Consider the following 26,876-nt stretch of genomic DNA (forward strand, 5'->3'; position numbering starts at 1 on the left):
TTCAGAGGAAGAACTTTGAGCAATTTATCATAAAAATGCTATTGTAAACAATGCTAATATATAACTCAATACCCTGATAAAGTCTCAGATGAATAAAGTCTCAGATTAATAATCACTCATAGAAATGAAGCTGAAATCAAATTATGACAGCCAACATAAAGAATTTTGACCTGATTTTATAATCAGTGGTGATCCATCCATGTTCATGAGTTTTGAGAAGGGGTGTAGCAGGATCAAAGTTCTGTGAAGATAAACCTAGAATTTGTGGATGGATGATTATCAAAACAGACCAGAATGTGGGAGAGCAGTTAAGGAGTCATTCAGGGGACAGTGTGCCCCTAAACTAATGAAGAGACAACATGGTGGGTAACGTATGGTGGGGAAGCTTTAGAGAACTGGTGGATGCAGGATAATCAAAGAAAGAATGAAAAATGATTCTGTTTTGAACTTGAATGATTAAGATTGATGACTTGTCATTAACACAATAAATGACACAAGAGGAAGAATACTTGGTAGTAACTTGACTTTGGATTGGGACACAATAAACGCTGTGTTTGTGTGTGTGTGTGTCTGGCAGCTGCCATTTTGAATCTCAGCTGAAAGATCAGAATCATATTGAGAGATTTAAAAGTCAGAATGATGGCTGATAGTTGAAGGAGAATTGTAGATGAGATTGTCAACTTAGTATAGAAAGAACTGAAGAAACATTTTTGACTCAGGAAATCCCTTCCTCAATTATATATCCAATAGAAACACAAATAGATACATACAATATATACGTATAATGGATGTTTGCAACAGAAGTATCTGTAAACCATCAACAGCAGAAGAAATAAAGTGTGCTACATATAGACAACAAGCACTATATAGCAATGAGAATTTAAAAATTTATAACCACATGTGACAAGATGGATGAATCTCACAGATTGCTAAAAGATGGATTAATCTCACAGATACAAAAGAGTAGTTACCTTTATGATTCTGTTCATATTAGGTTCATAAATGTGATAGTTTCAAATCAAAACAGTAGATTCTTTGGTGGGAGGCAGCAGCTGAGGGGGACTCTGGGGATCTTTTGGAGATCTGAAAGGGTTCTGCTTTTTTAACGGAGGTATTGAGGATTGAACCCAAGACCTGCTGCATGCTAAGCACATGCACTACCGCTAAGCTACACCCTTCCCCCCAGGTTCTGCTTCTTGATCTAGGTATTGGTTACTCAGCCATGTTCACTTTGGTCAACAGTTTTGTCAGGAATGTCAAAAGAGGGCAGTATTTAATTTCCCATGGGCATTTAAAAAAATTACCACAAATCTGGTCCCTTGCAACAACAGAAATGTATTCTTTCACAGTTCTGGAGGCTGGGAGTTCAAAATTAAGGAGTTGGCAGGGCCAAGGCCATGCTTCCTCAGAGGGTGTCATTGGCCTTCCTTGGCTTGTGATATGTGTGCCTGTGGTGTTAAGTGGCCCTACTGCCTCTCTTATAAGGACACTTGTGACGGCATGTGTGGCCCATCCAGATAATCCAGGGTTATCTCATCTCAAAATCCTTAATTCAATCACATCTGCAATCAAATATTCCAAATAAAGTAGCATTCACAGCTTCCAAGGTTCTGACATAGTTGTTGGAGAGTAGGGCTGAGGGTCAATTTTCAGCTCACCACGAGGATTATCAAAAGCCACATGATTAGGAAACTGAGTAGAGCAGAACTAAAGGCGCTGAGGAAGAGGTGAGGACACAGAAGTAAGGAGCACAGACATTCACCAGGAGACTGGCAGAGAAAGGAAGAGGATTCACATTCACTAAGATCCAGAGTAGCGATTTTTACATTCAATAAGGAAACTGAGAGATTAGACGATAACTAAATGGGATTTGAAAGAGCTAAAGGTTTTTAGTTTCAGGGTGGTGCGCTTGAACACTAGTAGAAAGATTAAGATGTCAAAGAGGGGGAACTAATCAGTGGAGATTGCCTCTACAGTCATGGATGAGACAGACGGGATGGGATCAAAGGCAAGGTGATAAGTCAACCTTGGAAAAAAGGAGGGATACTTTAAGGACAAGAAAAAGAGAAATCATAAAAAAACAAAGGCTGAGAAATAATCAAGTGGAAGGAAGAACACTGAGATCCTTCAATTTAGGTGATGACTTTTCTAGGATAGAGCTGCTGGCCCACAGAGAGGAGGCCCAGCCTAGCGACCAGCAGGCACAAGCCTGCATCCTGTGGACGTCCCTGGAAACATGCATGAAGGCAGCACTATCTCTGCTCTTGCAAGTCATAACCCATTACATTTCTTTTTTAGAAAGAATTTATGTCACTTGTGACAGTAAGAATGTGAACTACCACAGCAGCAAAAGCAAGATGGGAACCCAAGCCCTATAGGAATCAAATACTTTTTTCCCCCTTACTTCTATCTGCCTAAGATCTGGTAAAGGAGTATCTGATGAAAAGAGGGACGCTAGGAGGGAGGGTAATAGCTCAGTGGTAGAGTGTGTGCTTAGCATGCATGGAGTCCTGGGTTCAATCCCCAGTACTTATACTCAAAAAGTAATAAAATTTTTTAAAAATTTTAAAAAGAAGAAAAGAGGGATGCTAAAGAAGAGATTTCAATTTTATTCTGCTTACCAGCTATAGATAAAATCCTTAACTGGACATTAAAATCTCAATCTTACAAAATGAATATTCTTGGTCCTAAGGAAGACTGGGCTAATAAAGAATCCTTCCCTCCTATTAGAGAAGAATTTCAAGCACACAATATTTTGATGGTGGTTGAATAAGTGTTATTAAGAGACCCCTGTAAATACTCTAACCAGATTCAGTCTTCAAGTGAATTCTTCATATCGGTGCCCAAGGAAAACAGATAAATCACAATTCATATCTTTGGTGAATAGCAAGTACTCTATAAAATGATTATTTCCTGGTCACAAGCATAGCAGTCCCCCACATAATTCTGCTTATTAAAGAAATACAAACAGGTCCTACATCAAAAAGTCTGATTAATTCTCTCTACAAGGTTAAAAAAAAAAAGGTCTAGTTTATAACTTGTTATGGCCATAACAATAGACCTGGTCAATAATCTATAAAGAATATGCAGTATAAGAAAAGTATAAGTCAAAGTTAAATCTAAGGCTATTTATGTGACGGGGCCACGCTGCACCTTATAAGCAGAAATGGGAAACAAGGCTGCTTTGATGGTAAAAATGTCTATGTCATCATTGAAAACTATTTTTCCCCTTGAAGTTATTATTTTCCTGAAGGTATACTGGGTTTAAGGGCCTATAATCACAAACTTAGATCTCTATAAACTCATTTTACATACTAAATTTCAGTCCTTAAGTAATCAATCTATTTTCATTAGATACTGAAGGAGAGATTCAGAAAAATTTGAACAGGGTTTTTTAGAGTTTAGTTTTTATGGTGGCTATGGTGCATGCCATTTTTTTTTTAGGTCTCTCATATTTAATTTTAATTAAATCTTCAGAGTGGTCTGTGTTTACGCTTCAGTGACGTTCCCAAGCACACAGAATAGCCCTCTGTCACTGTAAGACTCACACTAGAGTCATCCTTGCCAACTGGATTAATTGGCACTGGTGTTAAATTGTTTAGGTTACAAGAGTCCATTTGTGATTTTTTTTTTCGGTGGGAGGAGGTAATTAGGTTTATTTATTTATGTATTTCTTAATAGAGGTACTAGGGATTGAACCCAGGACCTCGTGCACACTAAGCACACACTCTACCACTAAGCTTTACCCTCCCCCACATTTGTGGTCATTTTTGAAAAAAATCTGATTGTTCCTCAGAGACATGCATCCTGAGTGACATGTTCTTCTCTAATTGTTTTATACCTTTACAACTTACTCACACAGAGACAACGGCCAAAGAGCACTTGAACAATATTTCATGTACTTCTCTAGCAAAAATGGCTGTGGTCATGTCATTCATGTTTGAGGCTGTTCTGATTAGGAGAAGATTTTTCTCACTCTGTCTAGGGAAATAGCTGTAGTATGTGTGTGCTATATCTACATAAACCATCATAGTTATTAGAGCAGTGTAATACAGGGATAAAATCAACAAAGTTCAGACTATGGAAAATTCTACGGGACAAATCATCATCACAAAAACATCACAGGAGGTGAGGGAGAGAGATGGAGGGAAAAATTAGATCTCAAAAGAGACCTAAGGGATTCCAACCTATGGCCCTTATTTGGATTCTGACTAAAACGAACATTGAAAAATTATGACATTCATGAGAAAATCTGACAACTAATAGGATGTTTGATGATTTTAAGAGATTAAAGTGTGATGAGACTGTAGGAAGATGGTAATTTAATCCTATATTACAAAAAGAAAAAAAGTTTGACTGCTAGTCTGTGGTACCACACAATGTTTCTTCCTTTCTTCCTTCCTTCCTTCCTTCCTTCCTACCTTCCTTCATCCCTTTCTTTCTTTTTTACAAATACATATTCTTTATCAAAGAGTGTTATTCCTCACGCAATAAGAAATTAAATTACCTCCAATAAAGACTGTGCTGTCCCCACTGTAGAAAGAATACAGGTAGTAAAATGAAAGAAGCCCAGCTTGCACACTGCTCGTTTGGCAGAAATAGTAACTCACCCCAGTAAGCAGGTTTGAAAGGGCTCTTCCTTCTTGCATTTATGGCTGTCATCTTTTGTCCTCATAAACCTAACTGAGTCTAAGAATTGGGGGTGGGTGCCTGGGAGCTCCACGGTGCTCTGAGATTCTTGAAGTGCGGACAAGTGGAAATCCTCCCTCAACCAGGATTCATCTAAAACATCTCTAAAAGATGCCAAGCTTTCGCTTCCTTTGTCCTCTGTCAAGGTCATTTCCAACCCCTAACGAGGAATCAGCATCTAGTCAAAATGGGCACTATTTTTATTCAAATTTACTCTGTATTTCTTCTAAGAGTATCTGTATTCTGTTCACACAACAGATGTGTAAATATGATTCTGCCAGTAATGATTTCACTCCATAGCTTGCGTGTTGACATTCCAGAAGAGTACAATAATTCATTCGGGGGGCTTTTTAAAAACTTTTTCCTTGGGGACAATCTCTTAGAGTGAATGAGTAGAATCGAAACTATTCATTGAAAATAATCCTTTTATTGCTGTCAGACTTAGGTGGCTGACCTTAACTGACTGTAATGAAATAATCTGCGTCCTTTTTTTCTCCTTCTCACTAGAATTAAAGCTGTCAGTTTTGGGGAGTTCACTTGCTCTCTAGGAAAGTTATGGTTTATTTGTTTTAATGTTACAGATTAATGTGATGATAAAAATATCACTTAAAAAAGGAGCTGTTGGTACATCTAAAATGCCAGCCACACTGGGATATGGACAGGAAAATAAAGGCCGCTTCAAAGGCAGCCCTCCAATGGGGAAAACAGGTTAAGCCTGTTCCATAGACACAGCAATAGACCAGGGAGGAAATGACAAGGCAGCCCCTTCGTGCATCACATACTGGTCCTGCCTTCCTTAGAGCCTTTTAGTGGCTTCTCATCACAGTACCTGGGAGGCTCGTGTTTCTTAACCTTGCTTCAACCCCAGTCATCACAGCACCCTGGAAATGCTGCTCCTTTCCCCAGGCTCCCACACTCATTTTAACATGCATTTATTGTCTATTCTGTGCAAGCTACTGTGAAGGTCAAAGAAATCAGCCCCAGCCCTTTGATGAGCTTATTATCTTCAAGTGCATGTAAGCTGCAGAAGTCCAAAGTCAAATGAAATACATGTAAGTGTTCCATGGGAGTGCAGAACGAGGAGTGATTAATTCTGATGGGGGTCTCAGGGAAGGCATGGCAAGGGAAATAGCCTTGACACAAGCCTTGAGAAATGGTAATATTACAGTACACAGAGACTGGGAAGGAAGGCTGGGAAGGAAGGCTCTGTGATTGCATAATATAGGAGTTTTTCTCTGCCAGAAAAAGTTGCCCCACCACCTAAGAATGGACACGTGCACAACCTCCCACTGACTGATTTATCACTCTCTCTATCTGGTCTTCATGCAGGAAGTTTACAGACAGTAAAACAAATTGCAAAACCAGTTTTTTTTTTTTTCTGGAATTCTTTTCAATAAAACTTTTTCCTTACAAGGAAGAGAAATACTTCATTTTGCTTATGTCTTCACACAGTCTAAGTAGCATTACTACTAAATACACCTCTTTCCCTTGCATGTTACTGGGACGCCCATGTTATCCCTCTCTCCTATTCCTTGGTCCAAAGTGAGTTTACTCCCTTCCTTTTTCACAGCTCCCTCCACTCACAATCCAACAGCTAGGGACCTACTTGTTTGAGCACTAGAAGGTAGGTGTGCCTACTAGTTGAACAGAAGGCCCTGGAGGGCAGGCATTTGATGATAAGGAGACCACTTTTAATTCACATTCCTGAAGAAGGAGAGACAAACCAACAAAAACCAATCCATGGGAAAGGCTTCAGAATAACAGAAAAGAGTCTAGTACACAAAACATCACCACAAACATGGAGAGTATTCAGAGGCAGTGACGAGTGTATGTACATTTCTAAAGGCAATAACACAATTCATTTCCAAGAGAACCATGTGTCTCCTGAATTCTCAGCATTTGTTCCTAAATGGCTCTTAACAATCAGAAACAGAAAGAGCTAAAGAACTAAAATTACAGGGAGTAGAGTTCAGGTAGCATGTGTATCTATACTTGAAGTCATCTGCTGTTGGACTGAGAGTCACCTGTAGCCACGTCATTTCTGACATACTGGGTGCCCAGTTCAGCCATCAGTTCAACCCATTAAATCTCTACTGTGTGCCAGACCCTGGAATACGAAAATCAGACACACACACACACACACACACACACAGAGTCCCTGTCCTCAGATTATGATCAAGTGAGGAACAATCAAATAATCATACAAAAGCAAATGCAAACTATGGTAAATGTGATAATGATAAAATGCAGGGCATTTGGAAAGGTACAACACACAGAGCTAATCAACTGATGCGGCCCCCCTGACAAAGTGATGGGATCTGAAGGAGGTGCAGAAATAAAGCGAGGGCCAAACGTGGCCTAGGAGTAGTCGGTACTGACCAGGCATTACAAAAAGTCCCTCTCACCGGGTGGAGCGGAGCTGGCTGGAGTCAGGCTGCCCGCGACTGTACTTCATTTGAGTAGCAAACGTTACTGGGGGCCCTGGGCCTGAAATTCCTCTTCCCCCAGCGGTTTCCTCATCCATCAAGTAAGAACAACAGTCCCAGTCACAGAAAGGGCTCGACAACAAAGCCCTCAGTGAATATTAGCCATTATTAGAGAGTCGTAGCGGGTACCCTCAGGCCTTATTCCCACCGTGGAGAGCTGCCCACAGTTCATAAATACGTTCCTGTACTTTTCCTGTTTGATACACAGGAGGTATAAAATCCATGAAATGAGTTTCATTCTTCTCAACAGACTCTTGCTGCCTCAACAAAATCTCTCGTTAAAGAACATCTTCAAGAGAGGCCCTAGACCATACGGAAACAACAGAAGTTTGTAGTTAGTGGTTTGCGGTTTGAAGGAGGCAGATGACAACAAGTAACTGTAAGGCCCTCAGGAAGTGCCAGAATGACCAGCTCAGTACACATACCCGTTTGCTTCAGACAATCCCTGATGATGTCTTCTGTCCCCCTGTAATTTCTAGTAGCATCCCCTTCACTGTGTCCCTCTGAGCAATGGGGCAGTTTCTGTTCCACGGAGCTGTCACCATCCACGGTCAGGGGCAGCAGGGGGCCTGCAGTGGTCAGAAACCTCAGGAAGAACCCCCACCCTGACCCTGTACGCTGTGGCCACTCCGTAAAGCTTGGCCCTGGGGCTTTCGCCAGATGAAGACCTCAGCCCTGGATGTTCTTCAAATTACTTGCAGACGTGAGCTGCTTTTCCAAACATGCCAGGCCAACGTAATGGGGGAAACTATACGAATGGCGTGGAGTAGAATCAAGACAGCTTCTGAACTCGTAGCCCCTTGCTCCTCTCAATGAACTGCATCTCATTTTCCTGGGATTTTTCTCACCTTTTCCTTGGTCATTTTCTGCAGTCATGTGTGTGTGTTATGTCCCTCTTTTTACCTTGTCCCTCTTTCACCCTCACCTTGTTTGCCCTTTTTGGAATCTCCATCTTTCTCCAAGAGCTTGTATTTGTCCTCTCATGTTTCTGCTGTTTACTTACCATTTCTTACTGAAAACACCCATACCAGGGTCAAGTTTCTTTTAGACATCAACAAGCCAGAGCTGGTTTTACAACAGACCACGTGTTCCCTGAGTCTTGGACTAAAAGTCCCAAGCAGTCTTTGTGAACTGGTTTAAACCAGGCAGCCAAATCTGAAAGACTATATTCTCCCCAGCTATTTCTACCCCCATGTGATTTCTTTCAGAGCAAGATTGAGACAATGAAAAAAAAAAAAAAACAGAAAAATTACCTGAAATTCCACCATCCATAGTCCCACCACTGTTAACTAGATGCTATTTTTACTGTGTTCCCTGAATTAGTTTTATGTTAGCTTGCTTTTAGAAAAAGTATTACACAAATTATTTTCTTAAACTGCTCAGATCTTCCTTTTGTGCCTACTGTCATAAACAAACTAGACTTGTGAAAAGGAGCTTGAATGCTGAATAACAAAGGAGCAATTTTCTACCATTTATTTGGATCCTACCACTCTGAAGAAGAGCTACACTTTTTACTTCTCTTAAAAATGTGGGTTAAATTAAAATGGTAAAGGTTTTTCACTTCTGGAGGCACTATTTACTTCTTCATGTCGAATTCCCAAGAACTCTCATCACATTTCATTATAATATATGCACTTGCTTTTCTATCAATAAGGCTGTCTTGTTTAAAGCTAAATGGACTGTCAATATGACCCCAGCAATATGACCCTCTTTACTAAGTTTATTGAACAATAAAGCCGTATCTAAGTAAGTGATAAAAATTTAAATGTTATCAACTCTCAAAAATATAGTATATCTAGTCCTGAGCCTCATGAGTAAATTATTATGCATATTAAAATGACCTAGTATTAAAAACTTATCAGATAGACATTAGCATTTTGGTGTAGTCTCTCTTGGCTTTTCCTTATATGATTATTATTCATACAGACATATACACACATACACACACCCAAATGTTATGGAGGCAAAGCTGCAATTATTCTACATATAACATTCCAACCATAACTACTTCTAGTTGCTAAGATTGCACATAGAAAAGTTGAATTTGATGTTCACAATTTGTTGTTGAATCAAGAAACTAAAATTCTATGTTCAAACATGTACAAAAAACACTAAAGTAAGTATTACTTAATGGTGAGAAATTTGACATTTTTCCCACTAAGATCAGGAATAGGACATTACTGTTCCCCCTCTCATGACTCCTTTTTAATGTCATACTAGGAGACCTAGCTAATGCAGTAAGACAAGAAAAGGAAATAAAAGGCATACTACTGTGAAGGAAGAACTGAAACTGTTTTTGTTTGCAAATGACACAATTAGCTATGTAAAAAATCTGAACAAATCAACAGAAAAAAACTACTAGAACTTATAAGTGAGGTTGCAGGATTCACAGTTAATATATGAAATCAATCACTTTCCTCTATACCAGCAATGAACAAGTGGAATTTGAAATTAAAAAGAGAATACCATTTACATTAGGACCCTACAAATGAAATATTTATGTATAAACCTAATAAAGTATGTAAAAGATCTACATAAGTAAAACTACAAATCTCTAATAAAAATCCACAAAGAACTAAATAAATAGAGATGCCATTCAATATTCAATATTGTCAAGATGTCAGTTCTTTCTGACTTGATCTATAGATCCAGTGGAATCCCAATCAAAATCCAGGCAAGTTATTTTATAAAAATAAAATTCTGATTCTATATGGAGAGGCAAAAGACCCAGAATAGCCAACACAATATTAAAGGAGAACAGAGTAGGAAGACTGACATCTTCCAACTTTAAGTCTTACTATGAAGCTGCAATAATCAAAACAATGTGGTATTAATGAAATAATATACAAATAGATCAGTGGAAAAGAATAGAGAACCCAGAAATAGACTTGTATGAATTATAGTCAAATGATCTCTGACAAGCAAAGGCAATCCCACAGAGTAAAGACGGCCTTTCAACAAACAGTGCTGGAAGAACTGGACATTCATATGCAAAAAAAAGAAGCTAGACACAGACCTCATGCCATTCACAAAAATTAACTCAAAATGAATCACAGACCTAAATGTAAAATGCAAAACTATAAAACTTTTAGAAGACAGCATAGGAGAAAATCTAGATAATCTTCAATATGGCAATGTCTTTTTAGTTACACCAAAGGAATATTTTTTTTTATAAGAAATAATTGATAAGATGGATTTTAATAAAATCAGAGACCTCTCCTTTGCAAAAGACAATGTTAAGAGAATAAGACAAGCCACAGACTGGGAAAAAAAAATATCTATGAAAGACATTCTGATAAAGGATTGTTACCCCAAATATACAAATAACACTTAAAAATAAGAAAATGAACAGCCAGATTTAAAACTGGGCAAAAGACCTGAATAGACACTTCACCAAAGAAGTTATATAGATGGCAAGTAAGCATATGAAAAGATGCTCAACATCATATGTCATCAGGGAGGAATGCAAATCAAAACAACGAGATACCATTACACACCCATTAGAATGGCTAAAATTCAAAACAATGACAATACCATATGCTGGTGAGAATTTAGAGCAACAGGAACTCTCATTCATTGCTAGTGGAAATGCAAACTTGTACAGCCACTTAGGAAGAAGTTCTGCAATTTCATAGAAAATTAAAGATATTCCAATGATATGGTCCAGCAATCACATGCCTTCATATTTACCCAAAGGAGCTGAAAACTTAGGTCCATACAAAAACCTGTGCGTGGATGTTTATAGCAGCTTTATTCATAATTCTCAAAACTTGAAAGCAACCAAAATGTCTTCCAGTAGGTGAATAAATAAATAAACTTTGGTATATTCAGACAATGGAATGTTATTCAGCATTAAATAAAAATGAGCTATCAAGCCATGAAAAGATATGGAGGGACCTTAAATGCATATTACTAGTGAAATAAAGACAACGTGGAAAGGCTATATACTATATGATTCCAACTATATGACATTCTGGAAGTGGCAAATTTAAAGGGACAGTAAAAGGTTGCCAGGAGTTACGTTAGAGAGAGAGATAAACAGGCAGAGCACAGAGGATTTTCAGAGTAATGAAACTACTCTGTATGATACTATAATGGCGGGTACGTGTCATACTTCTCTCAAAACCGCCAAGTGTACAACACCAAGAGTAAACCCTAATGGCCTTGAGTGTTGATTTGTCAGTGCAAGTTCATAGATTGTAATACATGCACTACTCTGGTGGTGGATTTTGACTGTGGGCGGAGTCATGCTTTTGTGGGAGCAGAGGGTATATGGGAAATCTCTGTATCTCTTGCTCTATTTTGCTGTGAACCTAAAACAGCTCTAAAAAGTAGCCTATTTAAAAAAAAAGAATCTTGAACACCTCCCTCCCCCCAAAAAATGCTGAGCTCATAATGTCAGGTTTTATAAAGAAGACCACCTTCGCAGAAGCCACAGAGCTCCCACACATCCTAAGATTGTGCTGGAAGGTGGAGCCAGCCCATGCCACCACAGTTTGGAATTGGCAATTCCACTCCAGTAGTAGAAAGCAGGTACTTTTGACCCCATCTGCCCCAGTGCACACAGGCATCCACACCCTGCATGGCCCTCACCGACTCCACACCTGGGAGTCCCAGTTAGAGTAAGCCCAGCGGCAAGGCAGTCATTTAAAGATGAGTCACAGCCTTGGCTGCAGGTCGTAATCACCTAGGAGCTTCTAAAAACACTGAGACTGAGAACTCACTCCACAGATCCCGATTTACCCAGTGTGGGGTGTGGCGTGGGCATCAGGATTTTTAGAATCAGGTGATTCTCATTTTCAGCAGGACTGAGAAGCACCAATTTGGAAGCTGGTTTAAAGATGATCATTCATCCAACAACCATGCAACTTGCCCAGAAGCAAAGCACAGACTGCTGATTTCAGCATTTTGACCCATTATTGTGCTCCTTAGAAATGCTGGCAACAAATATTCATTTGCATACTAATGAAAATGAATGGCTCTTATAATGAAGACCCATGTAAGCAGTGTTTGGATAGAACTCAATTTTTCCTGTTCAGAATGCTGACAGGGCAGCAGCTGGCATATACTTGGCAGTTATTAAATATTTTTATTTTTGGGGCAATTTGATTTCAGTTGGAGCTTTTGCATCTGTTATGTATCCTGTTTGGAAAAGTTCCTTTAAACTGGCTGAATAATGACAACTTTTCCCTTTTCCTACATCAAATTATTAAAAAATGGGATACACATAATTAGAATCATGTATTTCACCAATATACAAATCTGGGGGAAGAAAACAAGTTTCCTTGCCTTTTCAACTTCCCACCCTCAGTAAATGAACACACTTTTCAATTATGAAGTAACACTGATATGGCCTAGAAAAGAGGTTTTATCTGGGCACACAAAGAGTTAAATCAAAGGTCAGCGGGGGCTCTCTGCTTCTGGCTGCAGTGGAGAGGGAGGGAAGATGCTGGTAACTCTCCCACTGAATGGATTCCACCCCCCCTAACATCCCCCACCCCAACACCCTCACCCCACCCCCTTCTCTGAGCTGGGAGTGCAGAGAGGCCATGACTCCCAGCACACCTACAATCCTGACCATGACAATCACAACACCCTACTCACAAGGTGGACTTTGAAAATAAAACCCCTTTAACTCATGAGTTTGGCTCTTGCCATTGCCTCCGTCTCAGTTTTCCTGCAGGTTTTTATTGTTTCTTCAGTGCTTCCCAGCTACACACAGAGAAAAAGGGTGCACACACATGAGAATGAGGTGAAACCTGTATGTGCTATTTTGCAATGATATTTTCAGTGAAGGCATATATTATCTGTTCTTTTGGGGGGCAGATAATATAATCCAGATAATTTCAAGAATAGTCAGTGTAATCCAGCGATTTCTAAGTCACACTTCAAGTTAATGAGTTTAAACCCTGATGATCTCTCGAGGTTTCTTCTCATTAAAACCTAGACTGATTCTGGGAAGTCTGCTTACGGGACTTCAGTTTGTAGGGGATCAGCCGGCTGCTGGAGGGGGCACAGCCTGGAAGCAGGGCAAGTAGAAGCAGAGAAATAAGTCAGGAGGTAACTGCCTGAGTTCAGGTATGAGATGAGGATGTTAGAACTAGGGAGGTAGCAGTAATGACGGAAAGACTACATTCCAGATACATTTTGGAGGATTATCCATACTTAAAATGATTTAATATCTAAATTATTTTTATCTCCAACATATAATAAGTAAACGAGCAAAAATGAGATGCAGAAAAGTATAGTATGCTACCATTTTCTGTAAAAAAGACTCACATTTCCTTGCTTACATATTAATGAATGTACCTAAAGGATATAGACAAAATTAAAATCGTTGGTTGAATCTTCAGAGAATAATTAGGCGGCAGGGAAACAAGGGTGACTCTTTAGTGTATATACTTTTGTGCCTTTTAGACTTTGTAAATATATTACCTGTTCAAAAAATAAAAATAAATGTTTTTAAGAAAGAGGAAGATAATAGTGAATTGTTACCAATTTTTTTTTTAAAAAACTTCATCTGTATGCATTTTCTACACGTCCAAAATACTCTTTTATTGGTATCCTGAAAAGATCCTAATAAAATTTAGATTTAGTATCTAAAATTCTTGACTTCCTCAATAGAACAAAAATCTGCCATGGTAAATATAAGAAGTTTACGGCCTGACATAAAATTTATAAGGTTTTCCCTAGGTCTGTGCTATAAAAAAAAACTTGGCATAAGGAAATCAAATACAAAAAAAATTTTTTTGAGTGGCCAGAAAATTAAAAGTATGTTCATACATAGGTCCATGAAAAATGACACACAGGAGAAGATAATCTAAACTGTAATACATTATCTGACTATGAACTGTTAGTTACAACATTATTTGCAACTTAATTAGAGATCCAGGAGTTTCCAAGCACTATTCCTGGAAGATATTGGCCCAATGATCTTAGAAGTAAAATGACCAGTGAGGCTCTGAACATCACGGAAAGAATACTAGATATAAAATTGAAAATAGTACGCATCCTGATAACTATCCCAGCAGAAAGCTGTGGTCCATCCTTAAGAGAAAACCATACAGGGTTCTAATACCCAAGAATGAAAGACAAAATCTATGCATAACCACTGTTTAAGAGAGAAAAAAAAAAAACAACAAAAGAAATAAAAAATTCACAATACTATTCTTTCTATTTTGCAACAACAAAAAACGAAGATGAGGGGAATTTGCAGAAATCACCCGGTTCTCTCTCCCCAGGATCCTTCAGTACTCCTAGATGCCTTGCACTCAGCACCCTCTGTGCTCCCAGAACGGTCCATACATGTAGTTGGAAGAAATACACTCCACTGTTGTTGGACTAGTCAAATTCTTTTTTAAAACTCTTCTTTATGTAAGTGCAAAATCTGCTTTAACTTGCACTCTTTCATTGTTTCCACTTCCACTTTCCTAAAGCTACACTGAAAAAAAATCAAATTCCTCTTCCTCCAAAAGCCTTCAGATATTAAGAACAATAATCTTGGCATCTCCTACATTTTTTTTCTCCAGGTTACACATCTCTCGTCCCTTCATTTGGCAACAGGATTTCCAGTTTTGCTAACATGCCTGCTCTTTGATATACTCTGGCCAAGGAACGTATAAGGGAGCAAGGACCAATAAAAAGGTTTTCCAGGGTGAAAAGAGGCAGAACTACTTTTCAAAATGTAACTTCTAATGGGACTTACAGAACTGTTTAGCCATCAAGATGGTACATGCTGAAAATGTATGACAAAGGCTGAGAAACGGTGTGCGTGTTTAAATTAACAGGTTATTAGTGACTTTTGTAAGATTGGCAGATTAAAGACAATGAATTGGAGAGTAAGTGGGAGGTTATGAAGTAAAAATAGTGCAGATCAGGGTTCTTAAATTTAATGTGTACATGAATCACCAGAGCTTGTTAAAAAACAGATTCTGATTCAGTTGTGGGAGGAGGGAATGATGAAACTACCTTTCTCACAAGCACCGCGGCGATGCCCGTGCGGCTGGTGCAGGACCACCCTGTGAAGCAACAGCCGTGTTGTAAACCCACAGACAGGACACAGGGGATTTTTAAGCATACAATGAAACAAACTTATCCAACATGGCAAACACTGCTATACCAAAACAGAACAAACCCCCAAATCTATCAGATATATGGTGGCTCTTTGGGGGCAATAATACATATCATCATGATCTAAGAGATTTCAGAATGCCAAGTCTCTGAAAGAAGCACATTGCCATTTTCTGTCCTCAAAATGAGAAATCCTAATTAAACCAGTATTCCTTGAGTCATGTGGAGAGCTGTGAAGGCACACAGGTAGGCACAGCGTATGCGACATTATCTGTACCCAACTGCCTGTATCCTGCCTTTCTACACCAGGTATGAAAATCTGATCTGAGAAGCTTCCTGAAATGTGTTCAGATGAAGGAGGCACTTGGGGAAATGTTATTATTTACCATTTCACATCCACATGTGGACCTTGTAACTATCCACAATGAATCCCAAATACGTCTGTTTACATGCATTTGCACAAATATCTATTTATCTAGAAAAAAAAATTGAAAGAGAAGTTTTCTTTGAAAAAAAATGGGGTGGGGTTCTTTACAAAACATATGCAAAGAAAAGGCATAAGGCAAACAAAATCTGACAAAATACATTAAAGATTACTGAAAAGATTACACGATATCAATAAGGTGGAGGTGGAGTAAATGTTTTGTGTAAGAATGAAGGTGAAATTAAACTACAGAATTTAACACTTGGCATTGTACAATAAAAATATCTTTGAGGTTAAGAATTTAAAATTGAAGACAAATTTAAGAAAGTTAAAAGTTGAAGTAGGCGTTTTGTAGAAACTATAATGAGAGAACTACTTCCAAGGAAAGGGTAAGGAACAAACGCCTCTTCTCATGCCAGTTTGGTGTCTTGAAGAACTATCGAGGACCAGAGTTCTCCTTAATGATGAAGGGCTGAATCGTTAGAGTTCATGATGCATTTAAGTGTTTTTTGTTGTTAAAAATAACTTGTTGCATTACTTCCTCAACAAGATCACGTAGAATCTTTAGGCAGATTTAGAATATGCTGCTCTGAAAAGGTATTTCTGAACCTAGACTAAAAAACTAGGCTCTTTTCCTTCCCAATTTATCTGTGGTTTCAGTTGGGGAGAAAAAGGGTCTTAAACTTATCAAAAGCTGTCATCTCACACATTTCATTTTCTTCCCCTCTCTGAAGAAAGTAGTCCTAAGTCTTAGTCCTGCAGCATGCTTACCAAATGGTCTGCTTCTAAGGAGCCACTACTAAATGCAAAGTTATCCACTAATCTTACTTAGCATTTCAGCGATGTTCAAAGTTCTGGATTTTCTGATGTAACTTTGAAATTTTGCTTGTCAGAATGACTACCCAGAGAATTTTTTCCCCTCTTTGGGGATCCTTGTTAGGTCAAGTTTTCTCATGACTTCTAACCCCAGTGAGTATATTTCATTCTTTTTCTGGGTTTTTTTTCTTTCCCCTCCTCCCTCTTCTTCACTGCTGAGTCCTTCCAGAGCAGCATTCCTTTGCTCTCACTCAAGTGCTCTGCAGACATCTGCTCATAATTGTTTCTTCTCCTGGCGCTCTGGCTGCTCTTCTGGTTTACGATTTCACCTCCTTCATTTTGTATTAGGTCACCAAAAGACCTGTCATCCTGCATCTTCCCATGCGTGCTAAGCTTTTATTTGGGGATAACAGTCATATCTTTCTGAAGTTTAAATCACAGATTAGTAAAAGGAACTGGATTCCAGATGGCATTACTATAGCCCATGGGAATTTGGGAGAGCTGGAGTTTACCAGCACTAAAGAAACATAGAAGCAAACACTAATAGAATGCTAAATATAGTTATGAGGACTTTGGCCAAATACAGTCATATTTTCACAGAGGAACATATATTGGTAGATAATGACCTGCTTATTTCTGCCTTCTATCCAATGAACATCAAAATACCAAAATGCCTCTCATGTAGAAATCTGCTGGCCGTTAGAGCCCGCAGGTGCCGAATTAAACAATCCTTCCCTGCCCTACTCAACAATCAAACAGTGATGTTTTATGAAGTTTAAAAATGTGACCTCAGCCTAGAGAGGCTGTGAAGACTGCTTGGGAAGAAGTTAGAATGTTGTGGTGGTTCTTGTTTTCTGGCTCAGAGTATTATTTCCAAGCCCAGGCTGCTAAAGAAGGGATGTGGTTATACAGAAAGTAGATTTAGGCTTGCATTCTTGTAATCCAACCCACCAAACATGTAATGTATCAAAAACACACTGACTTAAAAGAAAAAACTAAGCCGCTCCTAGTTTCAGAAGGTTACCACCCTAGAAATATAGATGAACCTATAGTTACGATCTCGCCTCGTTGGAATCCCAACAACCACGTTAATCACTTGGGTTCTGGCCAAATTTATAAAAAACATCTCTAGTATTATTTTAAAGTCATTCTTTATTTACTTTTAGTTCATCTCTTTCAGTATATATCTTCCAAGAAAGATTTGTACATTCATTCCCTGCGTCCCTTCATCCCTCTCTCCCCTTCTCTCTCTCTCCCTCATTCATTCAAATATTCTACAATGTTTCAGCACTGATTGTGCCCCAGCCATGTTTCCAGGCACTGGTACTACTGAGATGATTAAGCTATATTCTGTATTCTCAAGGGCCTAACAGTCTGTGGGGGAGGAGGATTTTAAACAAATCAATCACAATTTGCATTGATCAGAGCTGTATCAGAAACTGGGACACAGCAGAGGAAGTGCTGAGGTGAGAGAGACCAGCTCTTCCTGAGAAGTGAGGATGGGAGAGTGGGTGGGTCACAGATGAAATTTCAGCTGCCTTCTCAAGTGTGGTTTCATCAAAGGAAGGAGAGGAAGGGCCCTCGAGACAGAGGAAATAATGCAGAGATATAGAGCTGTGAAAGGGGAGAAGTTCAGCGTGGCTGGGACAGTGGCTGGAGGCAAGGGAGGCAGAGGTCAGGCAGAGGTTTCAGGGTGCGAGGATCTAGGTTCAAGACCCAGTGTAGGGTTTTAGAAGGTGGGCTCTGCTCCCTCTCCTGGCACACACTCCTCCCAGATCTCTGCACGGTTCCTTCACACCATTCACGCTCTGTCTCAATACCACCTCCTCATCATTCTTGCCCCTCCCTCTACAGTCCCTGGCTCTAGCCTCCCTCTGCCCCATGCTGACTTATTTTTTTCTTCATGGTACTTACCCCAGCAGGAAGTCATTATTTGTTTACTTGTCTGCTTGTTTATTGAGTGACATTTTCTTCAGACACTGCAGGACCACAAATGCTACACAAAAGAATGCCTACACTTTAGATATTTTTCATATGTGGGAAGCCTGTATTTAAATAAATCTGAGTCATCAACCCATAAAATAGTCATAGAGGCCTTTTTGCTTGTTTTTCCTGTGAACACTGAATTCTCTACCTTTCCTTCCTGTGAAATGATATGAAGGAGAAACAGTGCTTACTAGGGCTGGAACTGGATGGCTGTCTGTATCCACAGAGACTTGCATTAGGCACTCAGATGAATGAATGAATAAGGAGCAAGGAATCAAAGATGACACTGAGGTTTCCAGCCTGAGTGACTGGAGAAAAAATACTATCACTGATAAGCAAAGGAACAGGTTTCAGAGAGAAGATGATGACGTTAAATTTTAGGTTGAAAGAGATATCCATTCAGTAGATCGCTGGATACATGGAAATGGAGCTAAGGAAGGAAGAATGGATTGGAAATATATACTTGAAAGTTAATAGGATGGCCAAGTCAAAGCACAGTGAAATGATCTTTTGGGATCTTTCCAACTAGACTATAGACTCCTTAAGGGTACCATAAGCTCCATAACATGCTGTTATAAATTGGACGTTCGTGTCCCCCTGAAATTCATATGTTGAAACCCAATCCCCAAAGTGATCATATTTGGAGAATGGGCCTTGGAGAGGTGATTAGGTCATGAGGATGGATCTCTCATGAATGGGATTGGTGCCCTTACAAAAGAGGCCTCAAAGAGCTCCCTCACCCATTTCACCATGTGAGGACACGGTGAGAAGACAGCTATCTCTGAGCTAGAAAGCAGGCGCTTACCAGACACCGAACCTTCAGCACCTTGATCTTGGACTTTCCAGTCTCCCAAACTGGGAGTAACACGTGTTTGTTGTTTAAGGCACCTAGTCTGTGGCACTCTGTTGGAGCAGCCTGAAATGACTGACACCATCTTTTCATCATAGGTTACCCTAAGTAACAAGAGAACAGGACTTCAAGAAAAAGGGAGTTGTCAGCCTCATGTACCTTCCTGCTAAGGAGAATGAAGACCAAGGACCATATTATTTGATGCCTGAAGTCCCTTTGGATTCATCAGAAGACAGTTTCTCCTAAGTGATGGAGGACCAACAACAATCAGACAGGAAGACCATGAGTCCGAGAGCAGAGATTACTTTTTCAAGGATTTTATCAGAGATGTGTCAGCCTCAAGGGAGCTGATGGTCCAGTACATGGATAAGGTCTCCTTTTCCCTCTTCCACCTCCTCAGGAAGAGTTACTCCAAAGGCTCCTCCAAGAGCCTCTTTCTCAAGTGAGCTTTCTCTTCAGATCCACTCTAAGTCTTGAAGCAAAGCTCTTTCCTGCTCCTCCAGCATCTTCGTTATCTTCCATTGAATCAGTGTTAAGACCTAAGGAAACTCAGGTTTCAGGGCTATGGCAGAAATTGACAGGAAGGCTCTTTAACCTGCTTTGGTTCTAGACCATTCAAGCTACCTAGCCCAGAGAACGAGATCTTCAAGGGCTCCAGTCCGGCTCACCAGTTTAGTATTAGGGCCTGGGGCCAGAGCCCCATCTAATAATCAAGAGATGCTTTGCCTGGCTGTATTTTCTGGCCACAAACCTACTTCTGGGAACTCTCAAGAAAATAAGTTGCAGGGCAGGACTGTGATATTCCTTAGGAACCCAGCCAAATACAGCTACAACAGCATCTTAATTTCAACACAACTTACAGGAAGAGATTCTGGGCTGGGTGTGTGGAAAAATAAAGTCAAGGGAGCCGTCTGAATATTGGGAAGCAAGAATTTCTACGAGTTGTGTGTCTTGTCGGATAGCACCACAGATCTGTGAAATGTTCATGTATACACTATTAACAAGATTTCCTTTTGCTTCTGTGTTTATCTATTAGAAAAGTTAAAAGTTCATCAGACGTATTAATCAGAGGACTCATTTTGTAGATCTTAGAGACTTCTTTTCATATCTTGAATTATCTGAATACATTTTAGATACAAAATAGAGAACACAAAATGAAACCATTTACAGTGGTAAAGTAGTCATGAGTGCTACATAAAAGTATTAGAGCTAAAGTAATAGTTTTTGTGTAAATAACTGAAGCCTATTTTAATACAGGCACCCAATGTAAGACTTCAATTTAAATATTTTAGTACATTAGGTTCTTTACCAACTTAGGAGCAAATACTGTCTTGACTTTACTTTCACTTAAATACACTGTAAATGTGTCATTACACAATACTAAAATTTAAAATTAAATAATCTTCATGCACTTTGAAAGTAAGCTTCTTCACCCCTGCAAAGTTTATTCTTACATGATATTTTAAAGCAGTACCAAAAAACCATTACATAACAAAGCCTTGGAATTTTTCAGTCATTTTTATTATTTTGATTAATTTTCATCCTTCATGATGTTTCAAAAAAGTCTTATAACTGTATATGATGAACATTAAACCAACATGAAAATAGTCTCTGAATTATACTGCATTTGTTGCTCTCTGAGACATTCTTCCAGGACTCTAAACTAAAAAACACGGGTTCTGCCCAGCCTCTCAACCATTTTCAACAGGTATAAAATAATTTTTGTAGTTACAGCAGTCAGTTCAGATCTGTAGCTTTTTGGAAACAAATATTTTTACCCCCTGCTTTATCTGAGTTGTAGAAAAATCAATAAAACGAAAAAAGACTAGCAGGAAGCAACTGGCACACTCATAAGTTAAGGCTTTGTTTATACTTTAATAATTTATAAGTGATCAGTTCTTAAGTTTAAGTGTGTCCTGCCCTGATTAAAACTTAGTCCATCTGAGAAAATAAAAACGTGTTTTGGGTTTTTGCATATCTTACTTTCACAGCAGGAATCCTGTTCTTTGCCTATGTTTCTATGTGCCAAATCTTTACTAACTATAGGCTCTTGAAAATAAATTGGTCTCTAATGTAGCCTTACTTATTCATTCAATATATATTTATTGAATAAGTATTATACACCAGATGCTGAACAATAGGGCCAGAGATGAATAAGAAGTTGATTCTTGAATGTGCCACATTTCCCACTGCTGATGACAAGCAGGAATCAGCAACAAAAATCTGTATTGCGGGGGGAGGGTATAGCTCAGTGGTAGAGTGTGTGCACAAGGTCCTGGGTTCAATCCCCAGTACCCCATTTAAAAAAAGGATGAAGAAAAAAAAAGAAGAGAAAGAAAGGAAAAAAAGAGAAACCTGATTACCTCCCTACCCCACCAAAAACCCTATATTGTAACCTAAGAATAACATGGTCCTGAGAAGATCTTTAGAGAAGAAATTTTTCTAAAATAGCGATTATACTAAAACTATACATAAAGGACAAGTTTAAGGATGTACAAAACTATTCCCTATTTTCAAAGAACAGGCTGTATCTACCATTATCATGGGAAAAGTCCATAGCACTTTAAAGGAGAAATGAAAATAAGCTAAAACAATACTTTTACACATGTTTTAAGTTACTGAGGCAGGGAATAGGTTTTAAACTCTCTACCTAAAGTTTTTTATATCTCCAAGTACCAAACAAATGCAGTGAGCCTAACTTTTGGATCCTGTTCTGACAGGCACCAGAGACAGCAGGATAGAAATTCAATCGGTCCTCTGTCATCTTGAATGATATGGTATTTTTAAAATGTATCCGATTGAGACGTTCCAATGGCCATAAAATGGCATGAACATCTCATGACTAAGCAGCAAAGTACAGTCAGCAGTCAGTAACATGTATAAAATAGTTATCAACCGAAGATTCTTTTTTTCTTCCAAAAGCAATAAAGGCAGTTAAGACTAGTAACTCCTATACTAAATTTCAATGCACGTGCCACTGTGCATGCTGATTAGCTTTCCTTTTTAGCCACGAGCAACAACTAGAACAAAAGGCAAAGATTTTTTGAATAAAAGCTCTTATAGGAGGTACTGCTCATGCAAATGATCAAATCATTAAGTCACAACAGGTTCAATGAATTTAATTAACAGCACTATTTATTCAAGAAAAACGCATCGAACACCTATTACATGTAAGCACTAAAATGAAGAAAACAGACCTGAATCTAACTAAAAAAACCTAACAGTCTCAACAGAGAAGCCAATCACGAAAATGCAGCAGAAGCCAGTAGCTGGCACTGTGGGAAGACAGAAGAGGGAGTTACTAACTGCCCAGGTGGGTATGCTTGAGGAGAGGTTTACAGAGCTGACCTAAAGGAGTTCCCCAGGAAGTGAGGAAAGAGAATTCCAGGCAGGAAGGAGCAAGGAACCTAGAAGAATGGGTCCCCTTTCCAAACCCTAGGTCTAGCAACTATCATCACAGTAAAAATACAGAACTTTCAGAGGGGAAATGGAAAAACAAACATAAAATGGCATTTGTGCACAAAAATGGAGAGATCTCTGAGCTTGATTTATTAGGGAAACTGCCCTGAATCTGGGTCCAATCACAGAGCTTGTGGTGGTGGTGGTGGGGGGGCGTTGCTCAGGAGGCAGAGGGATGCCCAACCTGGACAGACTTTGCATGCTGTGCTATCATGTTTAGTTTCCTGCCGCAGCTGGTCAGGAGCCCTGTGCAAGAAACTGCAGTGATTAGAACACGATTTCTTGGAAACTACTCAGTACAAAGTGGTGGAGAAGGAAGGTAGGAAGGGTGAGCCACCAAGTGGCTCCCTCGAAAGCAAAGGCAGGTAGAATGAATGCACTGGGAAGACTGGCTCAGTCAGCAATTCTACCAAGAATTAAAGATTAGTAGAGAATCTTCGTTCACCAACAAAGTGTTAGAAAAAGGAAACAAAATAATTTAAAGATTAACTCTTCTATCTCCTTAAATTTAAAATCCATGACCTTGAAGGCAGACAAATACTTTTGGTTTCTAATTTTAGCAGAGGACAATACTGCCCCTTTGGAGCAAGGGACAAAAATAAAAAAGGAAAATCTATAGGGATGGCCCCGCCAGAGAAAAGTTGCAAGAAAGAAGCAGAGGAGCAAATGAGGAAGAGAGGGCATGTGGGAAAGAGCAAACAGAACCACGGAGCTCCTGACTTTTGATGGTTGAAGCTGGGCACATTTTGTTCACCAAGTAGACGAACCAATGCTTTTTCCAAATATAAACAGTACATTTCATAGGATATCCAGCCAAGAACCGTCTGCCGATGTTTGCACACGACTCTCAGGTGTTCTGGAGGCAAAGATTGGAGAGAGAGGTTGGCTCATGCTCCTCACTGGTTCAGCCATCCATGGACGGTGCCAGAAATAAGACAGAGAGTGCGCGAAGGTAAGGCGGGAGAAAAGCTTAGATTAGGAAAAGTACAAAAAGAAAAGTAAACTTACAGTTGAGTTTCTAAAGCCAAGTAGAATTAAAAGCACCAAGAGGAATTGTTCAAGAGAAAGTACCTCCTGTACTTTGTCTTTATTTCTCTGGAAACTTTAATGCTGGCTGCAAACCTCCCTAGGGATAGGCAGGTTGCCTGCAGATTAAACCAGTCCATGAACCACATGCTCATATCTGCACTTGATTCTTGGGGAAGGTCTTGTCCCCTTTCTATTCCCAGCCTCCTGAGGTCTCTTGGTTCATGGCCATTGCTACCACCTGGTCCTCTCTGTGGCCCTACACCTTCATTGCTTTGCCTTCTGCAGAGCTGGAGGGAAAAAAATGACAAATTCTGTCCATTCCTAAGGCTAAGATGGGGTAGTGAGTTCTTGGACGGGTATTAATTTGCATAGATTTTTTAAAAGCAACAATCTCCACTTTTTCTCATAGTGAGTCAGTTAAGATCTGCAATCTTTGATATATAAACAGGATTTTTACAAAATTATACATTGCCTTGTCCACTTTAAGCAGCATCCAGGGTAAATTTTTAGCTGTCCAGTCTCTGTTCAACCACCTCATCCCAATAGACCCAAATATGTGGGGAAACAGGTCAGCTGTCCGGTGGATCTTCTTGTGGTGGACAGCAAAAAGTCTTAGGGCAGTATTTTGACGGTAACGTTTCTACCAGCCCTATCTGTAGAGGAAAAAAAAATTTCATAGGGGGAAAAGATGTTTCCCAGGTAAAGTGTATTCTTGCCAAATCCCTTCAGGTACCCTCCATTTTGAGTTTTAATGGCTTCTTTCTCAAAATGCAACGACTACCTGAGGCCCAGGCCTCACTTCTCTCCATGACTTGGCCACTAGATGGATGTGAAGCAGGCAGAGAGCTACTGACTTGTTGATCAGTCCCCTGCTCGTGTGCACACCTGCATGAGGGGCAGAAGTACCCAAGAGCATTCAGACTGCGGCGGATGTTTCCAAAGACAGGCCACCATCAATCCCTTACCACTTGGTCTGCATGTGCCCACTTCCCCTTTGAGCTCTCCCCCTCCATTTGAGTCTGGGTCAACTCTGTGACTGCCTTGATCAATAGAATGCAGCAAACTCACATCCTGAGGATTTTGAGACCAAAAGATAAGAGAACTAACTAACAGCTTCCACTTCCTTCTTCTGAGAACACAGGCTTATAAAGCACTGCCTCTCAGAATGCAGACACCCTGGAAGATGTCCAATCTGGCCATGCAGACAGGCCACAAGAGGAGACCTGAGGCCAGACAGTCCACACCAACATCCAGTGATGAGAGTGTGCCTTCTTGGACATTCCAGCCCAGTCCAGCCCCGGAAGGACTGCAGACCCAATCAACTACACACGAAATGGAAGAACCTCCCAGCCGAACCTAGTCAACCAAGTCGTGAGAGAGAATAACAGGTCGTTGTTAGGAGCCGCTGCATTTTGTATGGCTGTCATGCAGCAAAAGAAAAATGAAACAGACCTTACAAAACAGTAAATCAACACTGAATATATAAACATTGGCCGAGAACCTACTATGTGCCTGATCCTTTCATGTATATTTTCTCAGTTAATCCTCAAAACGGTGGTAAATATAGGCTTCCTCAACACAGAGAGGATACGTGAGGCAGAACTGAAACTCAGAGCAAGCCTCCAAACCCTAAAGCATGTGTTCTTCCCGCCGCATCTCAGAAGCTGGAGTGTGTGAACTCTGCGGGGTCGTCTCTCAGCTCCTTGCAAATCTGTCGCTTTGGGCATGACTATTGCCACACATTGGCTTCCAGGATCACGTCCCTCTCCCAGCCCTAAATGCCCAGGTGGTGGAGAACTCTTTAAACAGTATCTTAACAAAATCAGGAGTCATGGTTAGACTCCCCTCAAACCCTGCCAAAATCAAATTTATGAGGCAATACACAACATGATAAAAGCACATCTTAACAGCCTCTTGGTAGATTCAAGCATCAGATAAAGCACTGGATTAAACAGCCTCTAAAGTCCTGTTTATTCCAACAGTCTGTGACCTGCCAGGCACCGTGCAAAGCTCCTTGCATGCACGATCCCATTTAACCTTCTCAGTAGACCTATAAGTCAGTGACTTACAGATGAGAAAATAAGACTTAGAGACGTAAGAGCACACAACCAGTATGTAGCAGGGCCAAGGCTCAAACAGAGAGGTCTGTCAGAGACACAGTCCACATTCAACCATTACAATATATGGCTTTCCTTCCATCACTAGGAAGACTTGATTTTTTTCTAGTCTTCTGATCAGTGGAGATAGAAATCCCCAATGTGAACATTCCAAGAAACAGTCCCTAACCCTGAAGAGCCATCTCACTTGCACTACAAGTCATGAGATGGGCAAGAATCTACCTGGTAGCGGCATAAAACCAAGGAACCGGCAAGAGAAGCCAGGACCCTTGCCCTCACCCCCATCCCAGTGAGCAATCAGAGACTGTCCGTCTCCATAAATACAGTCACCTGCAAATCTGAATCAATTATTCTGCAGGATACATTTCTGAGTTGAAGCTCTAGCTTCCCCTTCAGAACAAGGCCAGATAACTCAGCAAAGACTTACCCATAAGGATGACTACTGGAGACACCTCACAATTTAAAAACAAACAAAACTGGGCACCACTGGTCTCATAGCACAGTAGGTCAAGTCTGTGGCCTTGTGGTTCCAAACTTCCACACCTGCTTTACCTCAATTCACCCATGGTAGTGGACAGCCTGATAGATTACCTGGAGTTTTGACTCATTTCCTTCGTCACCAGACACAACAGTCAACAACGGGGTTTGATGGTTCTGGGTAGTAGGATATCTGGTTCAACAAAACTAGACAGGTCGGAATTTGTGCTTGGGGACAGAGGTCATTGAAAGATTTACAAAGCAAAGAGCATTTCAATGTGATCGCCCATATTAAGGTAACAGTTCAGAGAAGGTATCACATTACACCAGCCTAAGACCATATTGGGCAATTTAAATCTATAATAAACTCCATTTCTTCATCTAATATCTTAACACTAAGATGTGGAGTCTGTAAAACACAGAGTGCTAAACCACTCTCCCTGGAAATATTTGCAGACTGGGATGACTTTTAG

The 26,876-nt window shown here is 39.9% G+C and overlaps 1 protein-coding gene and 1 long non-coding RNA gene across 6 annotated transcripts in view; both read right to left on the minus strand.

Moving 5' to 3' along the window:
* Positions 1-26,876, minus strand: part of MAP3K5 (mitogen-activated protein kinase kinase kinase 5) — a 202,219-nt gene that overhangs the window by 127,408 nt on the left and 47,935 nt on the right. The window lies entirely within an intron of this gene.
* On the minus strand, positions 7,923-25,915 carry LOC116665422. Its single transcript, XR_004322022.1, has 3 exons — positions 25,904-25,915; positions 21,446-21,451; positions 7,923-8,576 (listed from the first exon to the last, which is right to left on the minus strand). It is a non-coding gene; the product is annotated as an uncharacterized LOC116665422 (long non-coding RNA).

This window comes from Camelus ferus, chromosome 8 (genome assembly GCF_009834535.1).
Source record: "Camelus ferus isolate YT-003-E chromosome 8, BCGSAC_Cfer_1.0, whole genome shotgun sequence".
NCBI lineage: Eukaryota > Metazoa > Chordata > Mammalia > Artiodactyla > Camelidae > Camelus > Camelus ferus.